The sequence below is a fragment of the Motacilla alba genome, chromosome 11, assembly GCF_015832195.1.
Source record: "Motacilla alba alba isolate MOTALB_02 chromosome 11, Motacilla_alba_V1.0_pri, whole genome shotgun sequence".
Classification (NCBI taxonomy): domain Eukaryota; kingdom Metazoa; phylum Chordata; class Aves; order Passeriformes; family Motacillidae; genus Motacilla; species Motacilla alba.
This window is the reverse complement of record NC_052026.1, coordinates 15,855,613-15,870,942: the sequence shown is the minus strand read 5'-3', so window position 1 is coordinate 15,870,942 and position 15,330 is coordinate 15,855,613. Positions and strand designations below refer to the sequence as shown.

General features: G+C 40.6%; 1 long non-coding RNA gene across 13 annotated transcripts in view; it reads left to right on the top strand.

The window, feature by feature from the left end:
- Positions 1-15,330, top strand: part of LOC119705373 — a 113,161-nt gene that overhangs the window by 43,901 nt on the left and 53,930 nt on the right. For 11 of the 13 annotated variants that reach the window (XR_005258206.1, XR_005258216.1, XR_005258213.1 and 8 more), the window contains 3 exons: positions 988-2,969; positions 6,196-6,259; positions 8,297-8,682. This is a non-coding gene — a long non-coding RNA (uncharacterized LOC119705373). The remainder of the gene's footprint in view (positions 1-987; positions 2,970-6,195; positions 6,260-8,296; positions 8,683-15,330) is intronic. The other 2 variants (XR_005258211.1, XR_005258209.1) reach the window with 2 other exon arrangements.

The window sequence follows — 15,330 nt, the reverse complement described above, 5'->3', positions numbered from 1 at the left end:
TTCTTATGAGGTGCTGCAGTGGGACCCAACAGTATAAAACCTGACTTTTTATCAAGTTTCTATTAAAAAATGTGAGACCTGACGAAAAGAATGGGTAATGTATCAGTTTTTCTACCCTCCAGTTCACTCACATCTATTTAAGACACGTCCTCAATTGCAAGAATCAAGTGACACCACCCTGTTTTTAAAGAGCTCACAGCTCTAGCTATTGGTGGAGGTTCCTTATATTGGAATTTACTGTAAGCACTTGTCATAGCTATATGAAATCTTTATAATCCATGGGGTCAGAGATGTTTCCTGTTTTGAACTGGTTTCTTGGTGACCTTGGTGTCAATGTATTGAGGCTCCGCACACATTTTTCAGGACTTGATCCTGCCCAGCTGTGACAACAGTTTGTCAGCTGACAAGAGATGAGACCCTGTGAATCTCAGTACAAAGGATAAATATTCATCTTCAAATATAAGATGATTTCATACTTATTGAAAGTTTTTGGGTTTCCATTACTATCAGCAAGGTTGGTTTAGTTCTCTTTAATAGGAAAGGGATTGTAGGCTACAGAAAAGTAGCTTGACAGAAGGTGTCATAGCCTAGGTCTTGGTAAATGTGTGGAGTAGGATCTCAGCACTTAATGAACTGAGAACATCAAGTGATACACAAATATTTTGCCGACTGAGAAAAAGCTTTTTGGCTTCTCTAAGGAGAAGAAAAAGTTTGTCTATATCTTGTCATTGGAGAATGAAGATGATTTTTTTAAAAAAAATGCTGCATTTGGCTTAGCCTGTATTCTGTCTCCTCTTCTGCTGGTTCTCCTTGTGTGTTTAGACTCTGCTCTGCTGTGTTCAGTACCTGGTATTTTCCATGAGCAGTCATACAGGTAGCAGTCTGCTGCTGGAGCATAATAGATACTGATTTGATTCTGACGTCTTTAGGCTTGGTATTATAAATTTTAGAATGGTAAAATGAACTTGTACTGTGCTTTATTTAAAGGAGAACAATTAAATGGTTTACCTTCCTCACAATAAGTTCTTTCCTGAAACATGGCTGGAAAGAAAGAAGGAATCCTATTGGCATTCCCATTGGTGAAAGTCAGAACATAAAGGTTTGGATCACATCCAGTAAGGGAACTAAATCCAGTCCTGTGTCAAGATGATGTCAGGGGATTGCAGATGCCAAGCACAGGTAAGAAAGGACTCTGCATTACCACTACTTTCTTCTCTCTGCTTTCTTTCACACTCCTGTTTGTGAGAATTCTCCCCTGCATTCTCCAAAGTCGGTGGGATTCCCAACAAGTTTTTAGCAAGAACAGGAATAACAATGACTGCAGGCACTTCAATGCACTTGTGCTTTGGCAAGGACACATGAGTATTTTCCCACCATTTTTCTCACCATTAGCAGCAGCAGCCCTTTTTTTTTTAACCTTTTTTTTTTGTCCCCGTGCTCATTTTGCTCCAACACTTCTGAAGGGTTACACTGAAGTCACTCTTCAGTGAGTAACCAAAATAATCAAGTACTAATTACAGCTAAAGAACAAGGTCCAAAGTGTGATTCATTGTAATTCTTCAGTTCATCTAGAGTAAATAGGACCTTATCTGTGGGGCTGCCCAGGTTTTTTACCTCAGTGATATGTGGAAACTGTAGCTCAGGATCTTGGAGGAAACTTTGAACCCACTACACCAGTTTGAACAGGTCTGTGGCCTTTGGCTTTTTAATCTTTGCCTCTGTTCACTGTTAGATTTGAATGATTGCCAAGTACTGTAAAAGCCTGGAAATCGGATATTAATCTTGAAACTCTTATTTAGATTCTTTTCCCAAGGAGGATGTTGCACAATAAACATTGCCTATCCATTTGGCCATGGGAGAGTGTTTTCCACTTTTGGTTCAACTCTTACTCTCAATGATAATGGAAGAAACTCAGCACTTTGCAGAAGTAGACACTGAAGCTACAAAGCAACATGAAGACGTCATTACTTAAATGACTGTATGGTTATTTTCATTAATAATGTGGCTTTGCACTCATGTTAAACCCTTTCAGTAAAAGGTATCAAAAGGTTTTGCAAATGATAATTCACAAAGCAAATAATTTTATTTTTGTATCTTCACAGAATAATTTGTGCTTGAGATTGTAATATTTAAGTGCCCCTACTGGTCTAACAGAAGAAATTAACCACTTGTACATTATTTTAGTCACTATTAAATTTCTATAAATCTCTTGAGAAAGTAGGGATTTGAATAATGGTTTCATTTTAGTTCTGAATAGATATATATTAGTACTTCTATAGTTTATATGGAAGTACACTGGAACCAGAAGTACTTCATAAAAAATACCTTTTCATGTTGGAAGTTCAGCTTATAATTCACATAATGGTTTTGAAAACTCTACCTTGCATGGCAACCTTTCAGTCTTTTGCCCACATAATTCCTGTTGGTTTAGGAACTCCAGCCAGTGCTCAGTTAATATGAAACCCAGACAAATAGACCAAATTAGTAATAGAAGTGGTTATTCTCGTGTATGTATGCAAATATAAATAATACTTTAGGATTATGCCTGGTAGTGTTTTTTAGCTTCAGCTGTAGTGTATGAAGAAAGTGGGTAGTATAACCATACCTTGGTTATTTCACTAGATTTCCTTTTTGTGCATTTATTTGATAAAAAGTGGTGCTTCCATTCATCCATGGAAGAAGGCAGTATCCAGGGCTTCTCAAGGACTTCATAGGCCTTGAACTTTCTCCTACTCCAAGGACAATAACATCAATTTTTCTTTCTGGGAGGTTTTAAGATCTGAAGTGAGCTGTTGCTGATTCCAATACATTGAAACTGGGACCAAGGCAGACCCTGATCATCTCTATGAGGAGGTCATGCAGAAAACCAAAGGTAACTCATAACTTGGGTGAGGACTCCAAAAAGAAAGAGTTCAGCAAAGAAGCCTGTGTATTTCTTAAAGGTAGTGTCTTCATCAAGTGCAAATCAGGTAAGTCCACTACAGTTAGGATTTGTCACTTGATTTCTTGAACATGTGCTGATTTACCCTGATTTTGATCTGACCCTCTGCTCCTGACATGCTTACAAAGACCAAACTCTTTTTGCAAGTCTAATAATGTGGCTGAAACTGGTAATTACTATACATACTTCTAGAAGATCTATAATATAATTAGCAGCTGCTTTGAGTTGCAAAATTACAATAAGAGAAGATTTATGTGCTTCCCTTTAACTGAAGCATGGTTTACTTCGATAAATACAATTCTGAGATAAGAATAAATGCGTATTGCATTGGGCAATCTTCCCTGTGACACTGAGATATGTATTACCTCTTTGCTTCAATTATCCAAAATGATGTTGCTTTCCCTTTTTCCCTGCTTTGATTACCTTTTCAAGTGTTCTGTACCACCCTTGCCAAAGGGGTGCAATTATCCCTGCAGGTTAAACCTCTTGACTTTGGGTGGAGAGGTTGTGCAAACGCGTTGCCACTGTGGCGGCTCAGTGAATCAAACTTTCTGCCCTTTCATAACTTCTTTCATTAGGAGTCCCACCTGAGAATCTGAAGAAGCCTTGGTGGTTTGGGTAGGGGAATGACTGAAGCTAGGGAGCAAGAAAGCTGTTCCTGCCCTGGTCTACCTGGTCCCTCACCACTGCTGTGCTGCCAAAGATTTCTGATTTGCCTCCTTGGATCCTGGATGTTCCAGTGCAGAAACAGTGTCCCCCAGATGTCATTGGCAGCCTTTAGATGATTAGTTACCACTTCTCTAGAACTTCATTAAGCAGAAGCTGACCTGAAGTAGTGAATGAACTGTGGCCAGGGCCTTCTTAGGCTTTGAAACTGGAGGCAGGAGTCATGCTGGCAACAGGTCCAGCTGCTTATATCTCAGAAGCTCAGAGGATTCTCAGTTGTTAAAGGCCAGCTCCACCACTGGGAGCGTGTGTTCCTGACACAACCTTAACAAAAAGATGTGTGAGAATGCCTTCACCTTTCAGGCATTGTTTCTCCAGTGAGACCAATGACTTAAGTTCTGCTTAGAGTTATGACTGCAGAGCTCATTACAAAGGTCTAAACTCTACTGAGGGTCTTTCTTTCTTTGCACTTGTGTGTAATATGGTGAAGATAAATTTATTCCACTGCCTTTCAAGTCCTCTGTGCTCAGAAGTGATTAAGATTTAAGCCTTCTACTGTCCCCTCAAAGAAGGTGAACATCAAAACAGCCTTGTGACTGAAAGTCTGACTAAAGCTCATAAAAACCTGTTCTCTTGAAGCATCCTTGTTACTGCAGGAGGAGCACTTCTGTAACCTGCCAGCCTTCAGTTCCCTTCTACTTCTGTGGTGCAGTTCACTGATTATAAACAATACTAGATGCACTTGTGATAAACTCTTTGTTGGGCCTGTGATCTGTGCATGGCTGTGGTCTCCTGAAATGGGGAAGCACAGACTACGTGCTCACCTCGCTGAGGTAACAGCCAAAACGCCAAAGAAAAGATCATGACAATAATAATAATAATGATGATGATGATAATGATAAAAATAAAATGACGTACTTTGAAAATCTCTTGCATTACTTTGGCTTAGCCTGAGCAGTTTATAGAGAAACTCCTGGTTCCCAAATCTTGAATTGGGAAAGAAACTCCCAGATGGCAAAATTAGAGGCGTAGTTATAATTTATTTAACAGTGGAATGGCTTTTTGGAGGTAAAAGAGGAAATGCTTTGGATTTAAAACATTAAGTTGCCTGAAGCACAGAGTGAATGAATTGATGATAATGTGGGACACTGAGTTTGACTCTTCATGAATCTGTCCCTAATACCAGAATTCCAGTCCCAATTCAGAAAAATTTAAACTATTTTTCAGAAAGGGATTAGACCTAATGAAAGCTTTTCTGCTGATTTTGATATGATTTTGAAAAAACCCAAATGAAAAGCTTTAACCAGAGTATTTTCTAGTTGACTCTTGTAGTAGTAACCCTGCTCTCCTTAAAAACTGCAGGATGATCTGGGACTTCATCCAACTCATGCTGAAGTCTTTCCACTTACATAGAATCCTTGGTGAAAAAAATTAGAGGTGATTCCTCAGTAAATACAATGCATTTTCTGTGATGGGTCTTGCAGTTACTCTTGCATTTATTCCAAAGCCTGGTACAAGAGGCTTAGGAGAACTGCACAGTATTAAAGGCCTTTTGTTTGAATTCTAAAATTTTTATTTTGCAGATTTTTTTAATATAAAAGGAGAGGGAAGAAATTTATGAAAATGCAGACCTTGTCAACATAGTTCAATTTCTTAACTTGTCATCTTATCTCAGTTCTAACTGGAAGAGCCTGAAGAAGGCCCTATGGCCAACTTGTCAGCTCTAATCTCCCCTTCTACTCTTAGCGGATATTTTATTAACACTTTTTAAGACTGTTTTTTATTTGTTTTGCAGTCTACATGCTGAGGCAGCAGCCAGTTTGGTTTTCTTCATCTTTCTCTCTTCATGCTCTCTGCTGCCTGAGAGAGAGGTTGGCTCTTCTGCCATCTGAGTCCACAAATCACAGCAAAAGGGATTGTTGCAGTTTTCATAAATGTGGTGTTACTTGAAAATTATAGACTGCAACTGCTTATTGCAGTTCTGTGCAATAGCTGTAAATTGGGCCCTGTATCTTTCTGGTGACAGTCATTCCCGCAACAGGCCTTTTAGGAAATTGGAAGGGAAATTAAACAAGAGCAAGGGGTAGCCTTCCTTTTATCTTTGACATGCCTTCCTGAAATCCTTATCTATCATATTCAGGCAGAGATGCTGCTGAAATGGTGGTGGATTTAGATGTTGTCTGTCTCTGAAGCTACAGACTGCTGATCCTGCATGCTCTTTGAAGCAGGCCTGTTGACAGGGTCTAGATACACATAAAATTTTATGAATGATGTACCATGATGACATGGCACCAGTGGAATATATTATTTCTCCATCTTTGCTGTCCATTCATTTAAAAATCAGCTTCTCAAAGCCATTTGGAAGGGTTAAGCTGAACACACTGTGGCCATAGGTAGAGAACTGTTTGCAGAGAAGATTGAGTGGTCAGTAAAGGAAGGCTACATGGTGACTTTATTTCTCTTGCCCAGGAGATAAAGATGAGTGCAGTGAATGTTCTGTTGTCCCCTTTGTTTTTGGCTATCTGAACTGTGGGTTGAGGCATGCAGGAGTAAACAAGCCTGTCTGTTTGGTTGCTCATTTCTTGCAGGATGTGTGTGGAGGTGTGGACAGGTCATACTCTGGCCTAACTGCCTGAGCCAGCACAAAGAATGGTAGGTAGTGCATAGAAAACTAATATAATCCACTGTTATATATTCATATATGTTATATATAATATAGAATCTAATATAACTATATAATCTAATAACTATATAATACCATACAAGGAAGGAAACTGTAAATGCAAGGTGGTTTCTAAGATTCAAAGCTTTCTTGAGGTGATGCACATTACTCACTGCCCTGTGTGCTGGGATGTGCCTGGTCGTAATCCAGCCCTGAAGTCCTGGCCTTCCTTCAAGTTTGGTTTGATGGGAAGGGCTCCTCACCTAACCTTACCTTTCTCTTCACCACTGAGCTTGCCTGAAATGAACTCTGTGTTGACACTAGTGCAGGCAAAAAGTCTGTGTCTGGAAAGAAAAGGCTGTTTTATATCTGCTCTGCAGTAGAAGAACACATGTTAATTCTGGCTATGGCAGATCCTCTAGGCCCACACCTCTGACACACCCAATATAAAGAGAGTTTAAACAAGCACTTACCCTTAAGGGTGGGAGGGATGCTCAGTTTTATCACCTCACCACACCCCGGTCCTGGTTCCTCCAGGCCCTGTTAGAACAGCCAGGTTGGTTCCCTGTGTGCAGGAAGTGCTGAGGTTTGTGTCCCTCAGCAGTCACCTGCTCCAAGGTGCTGCAAGAAAAGGGTCAGGTACAAAACCACTTTTTGCATGGATTGGGGAGAATCAGTCAGTGCTAGGAAATGATGGATTTAACGGCCTCACGCATCTCAAACCAAACCAGAAGCCCGACCTCAAGACACCTGTGCCTCTCCAGTGTTGCTGGTGCCAGTGGAACAGTGCCTCACCTGAACCCAGCAGGACAAACCCCAGACACGCCCAGTGGGAGCTGGCACCAGTCCATGGCTGTTCTCACCCCTCTGCCAGGGCAAAGCCTGGATTGCTCCCTGTGCCATGTTTAAAGGAGCATGGGCAAATTACAAGGCAGTTAAACCCAGTGATCTCCTTATCTTTGCTGTTAGTATTGCTTTCGATTATTCTGAGTGATAGATGGCAAGAAACCAGATTTGCTTCTGATCTGTAATACCACGTGTTTACTTTTCACTAAGGCCAAACAAGGAAAACCTCTAACTCTCTTTCACTTTTGTCCCCTATTTGTTTTCATGTACGATCACAGTGCTTCTATGTTCAGGCTGTAGATGATGCCAAGGAAAATTGAAGTCCAAACCAAGAAGCTGCTTTCACTAGAACTTAGAAAAACAAATACAGAGAGCTTTCTGTTGCTCATTTTATTTCATTTTCAATAAATCTAAATTTTGGGTCAGCTCAACCTGACAGTGTTTATCTAAATAAAAATGCAATGGTTGTGGGAATGAGAGCTGGTCCTTAAAATCAGAGGAGGAGGAGACTTTGATTAGTGTTTGGCTAGGAAGAAGGCAAGTGTCTAAAGCAAGAAGATTTGAAGACCTTGCCATGTTCCACTGAAGTGGATATAAATTCTATCAGTACCTTTGAAGCCAGTAGAATCAGACTCTAAATTAGTGATTCTGCATTACTTAATAACTCTTACTCAAATCTAGTGCTTCTGGCTAACTTCAGTTTTTAGCTGGAGAGCTAACTGGAGGGGTTATTTGGAGTTGCCTTAAACCTATATGCTACTAAATGATTTACTGGATATTTAGATACCTATAATCCTGGAATTAGACCTACTGGGATATAAATCCCTGAAGCTCACAAGCAGTTAAATAATGACTAAACGGAAAAAGAAAAACCCATCTAATCCTTTCCATGCTAAGGTATGTAATAGCACAAAATTTGCAAAATCCATCTTCCACACCAAGTAGAGTGATTACAAACGAAGGCAAGAACATTATGCAAAAATATTGGAAGCTGGAGAAGTACTGTGATCAAATAGAACAAAAAACAATTCCAGAAAGAAAGGGAAACTACGTAAATATTTATATATGTGTTTTACAGGGTCTGCACTGACACTGAGTTCCTTCTGTACATGCTTTTATCAAAATTCTCAGCCAACGGAATTCCATATGTTTATTACAAAGTTTTCCTTTTTCTTTGCCAGGAGGGCATAGCCAAAGCTCTCAAAAGGAGACTGAAACCATGGGCTGGATTTGCTAAGATCTGTCAAACTTTTTCTGCATTATTGGGAGCAAATACGGTCTGGATTGCCAAGACAGAATTTTACCAGCCTGCCTTCAAAGCCTGCCGTAGACAGGAGAAAGCTGCCTTAGGACTTCAGTGGCCCAGGAACCAGGCCCTATGAGCATCCTTGCCCTGTGTTTTCCACTCCCTGTGGATTGGTAATACAGTTCTCATTGCAGACAGCCAAACTCAAGAGCAACATCCACAGTTCTGGTTGCATTGTGCCAGAAAAAAATGGTTTTGAGGGACCTCAGCTTGATTCAGCGCTAATCCAAAATACTGCACAGTGCTGAAGAAATGAGGAAGGTAAGCTTAAGCTATATTGCTGAAAGGGGCCAGGGTGTTCATTGGATGGAGTGTATGAGGCTGTGTGCTCAGCAGCATCTCCTGAATGGAGGGTTACTGTATGCACTGTAGGGGTCCTGTGGGAATGGAAGTTACATGCTTCCATCCCCATTCCCAAAGTGTTCCTGGAAGAACCAACTGCTGAACTAACTGTGTCTGGTCATTCTGAAATTGATTTAATAAATATTTCATATGTGCCAGGTAGGCTGATGAGGACAAGGTGAACTCTGAGAAGAATTGATTCTACCCTTGCTCTGCTGCAGAACCTCATCACCTTAATATTGCAGAAGTTCATCTGCGTCCTGCAGTGCTGGTGCTAAGAAATGAGGAGCAGTTCCCTCAATAAGGTGACTTATATGTGACTAATGACAAATACTGCAGGGTCTGGCCCTACACCTCTTCTGTGTAAATGTAATTTTGTACAAATAGTCACATTCCTGTGCAGCCACTGGATGTATTACTTTGATCTTTTGACAAAATGAGCAGAGGCAGGTAATTAATTTTGGTTATTAGGTGTTTGCCCAGTATTCACAAGTAGGAGTGGATCATGGTTACTCTGCCTCTGGGGCTATTTATTTGCATAATTTCCTTTGTTTGGTAACAATATGCCATCCAGATGTTTGGGAAGAGTCATATAATCCCTTTATGGTGGAATCTGTGTGTTTACTAATACCCATGCACAGTTTGTGTGAATGTGTTTGTGGCCAGCCTCTGCCCACTGACCCAGGCTGTGTTCCCATGCAGGAGGACCAGTGGGCACCTGCCCATTTCAGGAGGAAGCAAGAGGCCTTGGCCAAATGCAGTGTGCTGGAGTCATGTGTTTCCCAAACTGCTCCAAATCTCGAGGCAATTTTCTGTGCTTTGCCCTTCAACATGATTTATGTTAGTGAGTTGTGGAGTCAGTGCGTCCCTTGGTGAATTTTATTCTACAATGGGAGTTACTGAAATGGAGAAGTGACAGAGGTCACAGACCAGAGTTTCTCATGCGCAGCATTGCCAGTCCTCCTCCCCTGGCTCCTCAGCATCAGGCATTAGGGACTGGCTGTTTTATGAGCCTCAGGATACATAGCAAAGCCACCACCTCTTCTGAAAGTTGCTGCAAGGTCAAAAGAGCTTCCTTAGAGGTTTATTTTTTTCTTGGAGATGCACACTTTAAGAGCTCCTCCAAAAATTCCAGTGAGAGCAGAAACAGATAAATGTTAAGCTTCCTTTGCATTCCACAAGAGGTCCCAGCTGGTCTTTCTCTTCCAGCAGTAACCCTGGGGCAGAAGGCAATGCTTTTTATTTCCTCTCCCACTCTGCAAAACAAAGCCTTAATAAGGCTTGAAACAGTTGTTCTTCTCCATGTATTGTTTGGGGGATGTTCCTTAAAAATCTCTGGATGCAGGGTTGCCTGAGACATTCTAGACACTGGCTGAAATTCTATTAAAAGTTTTATCACAGGGCTTTGCATGTGGATGAATGTCAACCGTAGTTTCTATTTCACCTGATTTTTAAGGCCAGCAGGAGCCATTATAATCATCTTGGTTGAGTTTCATTAACCAGAGGGTTTTGTTTAGTGATTGCTGCATGGAGCTTATGGTAGAGCTTGGGCACGCAGTTTAGAAAGGCATTCAATCTTGATTTAAAAACTCAAGTGATAGGGAGTTTGTCCTGGATAGTTTACTACCTACCCTGGCTTTGTTCTTGTAGATCAGTAGTCTGAGTCACAGAATTTAGGCTGTACAAGAAAAGGAAGCAAAATATAGTGGTGTCTGCCTTCACAGCCTAAGCCTCACATGAGACTAAAAATTGAGTATGTTGAGATTTACTTTTTGCAAATCCATACAGAAGTAGTTTCAAAATTTCACAGAAATACACATTTAAAAAAGACTCCTGGAGAGCTGAAGCTTTTTCTTTAAAATATTTGTAGTGAGCTTCCCTATATGTTTTAAACACCATCATTTTTACGGCTGTCGAAGTGTTTATTTACGTACTTGGAGGCTCGATTCTGGGAGACTGAGAGGTTGGAAAAAGAAAAAAAGATGCTGTTCAGCAAGCCAGCAAAGAACTAAGAGTTAACAATTTGCTTTCAAAGAAAAAATGAGAGTTGCATGTGCTGGAAAAGTGTCTGGATCTGTGTTGGTTGTGCTGCAGTCAAACTCTGCCTGATTGGACCTGTAGCCTTGTGTTCCAGTCCAGTCCCTGTGAGCTTGACCTGGAAGTTTGCTGAATTCACTGCATTCCCTTCTGTGTTGATAAATGGGGTCTCAACATTCAGATTTCTTGCCTCACTCTGAGTTTGTTTGCTCAGTATGGGAGCATGTGGCACGAGCTGCACGGAGATGACCTCAACCTTTGCTGGCCTCTTGGCAAATGTTTTGGCAAGGAGCAGCTGCAGCCAACACCACCTTTTGCCTTCCTTGTTGAGTTGGACCATGGCAGGAGCATTTCCTTCAGCATCAGGGAGTGCTGAAGGTTCCTTGAGAAACTTTCTGGCTCTGAGCCATGAGAACTCTGCTGTGAGAGAGAAGGACAGAGAGAGGGCAGGGTATCAAAAAGTTATGTAACATTAGACAAGTCCAGGTTAAGGTCCTGTGATAATGAAATAATCATTGTTCATAGGAGCAATAATTTTATTGGTTCTTTTTTTGTTTTGGTTTTTGTTTTGTTTTGTTGTTGTGTGTGGGGATTTGTTTGTTTGTTTGTGGTTTTCAGTTTTTTTCTTTCATACTCTGTAAATGTCTTATCAAAGTTCAGAAAGGAAATCTTTGCTAACAAGCATGGGGAAGAAAATGTTATCAGCTGAAGGCCAAGTTAATAAAGAGTTGCCTATTTATTTAAGACTTGTGGATGAGAAGAATAATTGCATCAACAGTTGATTAGGCATTAATATCTGTAACAGCCACTGGGAACTTGTAAAAGGGGTAACTGGTATAGAACTAGCTATAAATCTGGGTGCTGTTTGACCTTAAGAAATCTTAACAAACCTTAAGAAACCAGGAGGTGGTCAGGAGCCATAAGGGTGTTCTGCAGGTGCTGCTACTGCCTCTGCTCTGCTTTTTTAGTCCAGATTTTACTAGATGAAAATTACTTTCATACTGAAAAATGGAACACCTTTGATTATCCAAACTTAAACTGAATTCAAGTGTTTCATTATCAATAAGTTAAAGGTTTAATCTTTTGCAGGTTTATTAATCACCTAAATATCCAATCTTTCAATGTTTAACTGATATTTGGACTATAATGTTTCTGTGCCTCCTCTAATGAGGAGCATTTTATATGTTACATAGGGTACTTGTTTTTATAATGTTTTCATTTAGTGGTACAGTTCTTCTCTATACTTACACAAGAAAATATCTGAATCACCACATGATGCTAGGTAGTTTTTAATTATATGTAAATGTCAGTATAGTACATACATACATAAAGACACAGTGAAGTCTCTAGGAGAGTGAAACGTTCACCACAGCTGAGTGGTGAGAACAAGAACAGCTCTCCTCATGTGGAAACAAGAAATCAGAGGGGAAAATCCTTCTTCTCTGCATTTAATTTCAGGATTGATGTATGTCCCAGGTTATGTAGGAGGGAGATTTCATTGCCTCACTGTGTGTCCACTGCTGGCAGGAGATATCCTCATGTCTCTCAGCAGAAGTGCCATTATTGGCAGTGACCTTGCTGGGAATGTGTCTGTGCTGCACGAGCTGCAGCTCTGCAGGTGCGGCTCACTCTGACCCACTCACACCACAGTCAGTGAGAACTTCCTCAAGGCTCCAAATATTTCCATCTGCTAGAGGAAGGATGCATTTGACACAGGTGTCTATTGGCCTTTTCAACTTTAAGTGGCCTCTCTCCAGCTGGCTCAATGATGGGACTGTCCACAGAGGAAAGGGGAAACATCCCTGTGTGCACACTTCCTTTCAGAGCAAATCTTTATGCTGTGAAGAACCTAAGGTATTTCAGCATGCTCTGGATTGGTTTTCTAGAGAAAAAAAGTTTGATGCAGGTATTTGCTGCCCATTTTGTCTTAAACAGTCTGGAAGAGATGGTTACCATATCCTCTAAACAATTAACTCAGTAGTCTCAAAACAATGTCCTCTCTTTTTTTTCAATTTTAAACTGAAGAGAACCAGCATGCTCTAGCTTTGCTTCTCAATTTTTTGCCCTTTAATTTCTTTTTTTTTCCTAACAGGCACAAGTCTTAAGCACAGGTGGCTGCTGTGGTTTTTTATTTCTGATGATAGCTATTCACCTGCCAACTGGGTATTCTCTTGGTAATAGTAAACAGGTTCCTAATGGCTAAGCTTTCTTCCATTTAAATTCTGTAGTCCAAAAATAATCTAGTTTTTTATTAACCAGGGAACATATTATTAAACACATACATCATTTTTACCAGACTGTACCTCTGTAAACCTAAGTAGTTTTAAGTCAATGTTTCAGGGTTTTGTTGTTTTGGTTTTTTTTTCTTTAAAAAAAAATTTGGGATAGGCCTCCAAACAATGGAAATTAAAAAGTGAATTTAGTGATTTGTGTGTAAGTAGAAGGCCTGGGAGCTAGAAGCTATACACAATTTTGACAGTGTGTTTGAAACTACATGAGAAAGAGTATCTGTCTGACAAGTAGCAGACTCCTTGCTGGTTATGACAGACTCAGAATCAATAGGTGATTTCAAGGAGTGTACTTCTCTGGATTATCTTGTTTTATATGACACCTAGATTTTTTTTCTTTTTCTATTTACATAACTTGTTTAAATTGTAAAAAATCCATTATACTTTCTCAGCTATTAAAAGGGGACACCTTCCTGGCATCAACTGGATGACCCCATGAGTTAACTGATAATGAAAATATCAGAGCTTTCTTATGCTAATGTGGTCTGGGCAGAACCCTTCTGGTACAGCCAAACCATATGGAATTTATATCTCAGTCAGTACGTGGGAAAATGAGATTATTTACTCCAGGATATGGAAATGCTCTCACTGACTCTCTGAATCTTTGTGAATGAGTGTGAATGCTCAGGGAATTGACAGGCTGCTATCACAGGCTCGGCCCAAGTGCAATCCAGCAGGCTCTGGTCAAGCTCTTGCACACGCTGCTCTGCCAAAGGACTTCAGCCTTCACCTACAACGTCCTTGTTTTTCCATTACTAAGACTTTCCCAAACATACAGAGCCAAAGGGACATATTAACACATGCCTGCATGCCAGGAGGCACAGCATGTCTCTGTGAGCAGGAAACACGCTCCTTGTTTAACAATGGATGGAGCTCTCTGCCTTTGTTTTTCACCTGAGTTAATCTTGGCCACCTTACTTGTATCATTTAGGTCACCTAATATGTTATGTAAGTGAACTGTAGCTGGCCAGCATTTCCAAATTTCCCATTCCCACAATAATGGGAAAAGACAGCTTTAGTTTTCCTCTTCTTGCCTCCTTTGGATGTCACCTGGGTACAGTCGTGTCCTATTGTGCACTTCCAGAAAAGTCTGTGGATTCAGCATTGATGATCCATCTCATCTGGACATCCCTTTGCCTGGCTAAAAATCCATGTGTTACTACAATTAGTAACTTTTACCATTGGCATGGCTGCTGCTTCTCTTCAGCAAAATTGTGATTTCCTTCTCTTTTTTCAAAGTATATTCCTACTCGGCCTTAAAGGATGTGTATTTTTCTACCTTTCCACCTATCCAAACTAAAAAAAAATCTAAATGTGATTTTCTGGATTGCTCATTTCTTGAAACAATCCATGACCACAAATGGGTAGTCTCAATGAGGAAGAAGGCAGAAGGCTCCAGAGGAGTTAGAGCTAAATGGCATGAGGATCAAGTGGCCTGATCTAGAAATGTGGTCTGGGCCAAATTGTGGTTGTGTAGGTTTTTCATTTATCTGGTAATTATTAGTGAGAGAAGACTGCTTACTCTAAAATATTTCCTTTTTTTTTTTCTGGATAATTTTAATGTATTTGGAAATTTTCCTAGTTGTTCTTCACGGGTTTTTGAAAATTGTACTATTTTAGCCATTTGTGATATACAGCCCCCTCTCAATACATATAGAAGTTAATAAAAATTCTGCTTTTTTAGTATAAACAGAAACTTCTAAATCCACATGAGCTTTTCTCATGAATAACGAAAACTGACCCCAATGGGAAGAAGTAGAGGAGAGAGAAAACATGGACATAATTGGTTCAGGGATGGGAGAGCAATGCCAGAGAAGGGACTGCTGCAGAAACCTTTCCCTGGCCAGGTGTCCCTGTAGCAGGGCTCTTCCTCCTGGAGCCATCCTTCACATAACACAGTTTTTCACTGCTTCTCTTGCAGGGGTGGTGCTGGAGGGTTCCCTCACAGCTGACTTGAGCAGAGCAGACACAGTGTTGGGTTGTATGCTTTCCACCTTTGCGCTCAGTGTGGAATTTGGGAGCTCTGTGGGGCACCCAGTGCTGCTTGTTAGCCTGGCCTCACATCTCAGCAGCAGCCTGGCCAAACCCTGCTCTTGGTGCCTCTGCTGTGCCCCAGACACCACAGGCACAAGTAATTTTGGATAATTCTGTACTGAAGTTTGATTTAATAAATCCCTCTAATAAGTGCAACAAAGGAACAAGAAAGATCCCTTTGGTGGCTGAGCCAGCTTAAATGAGCAGA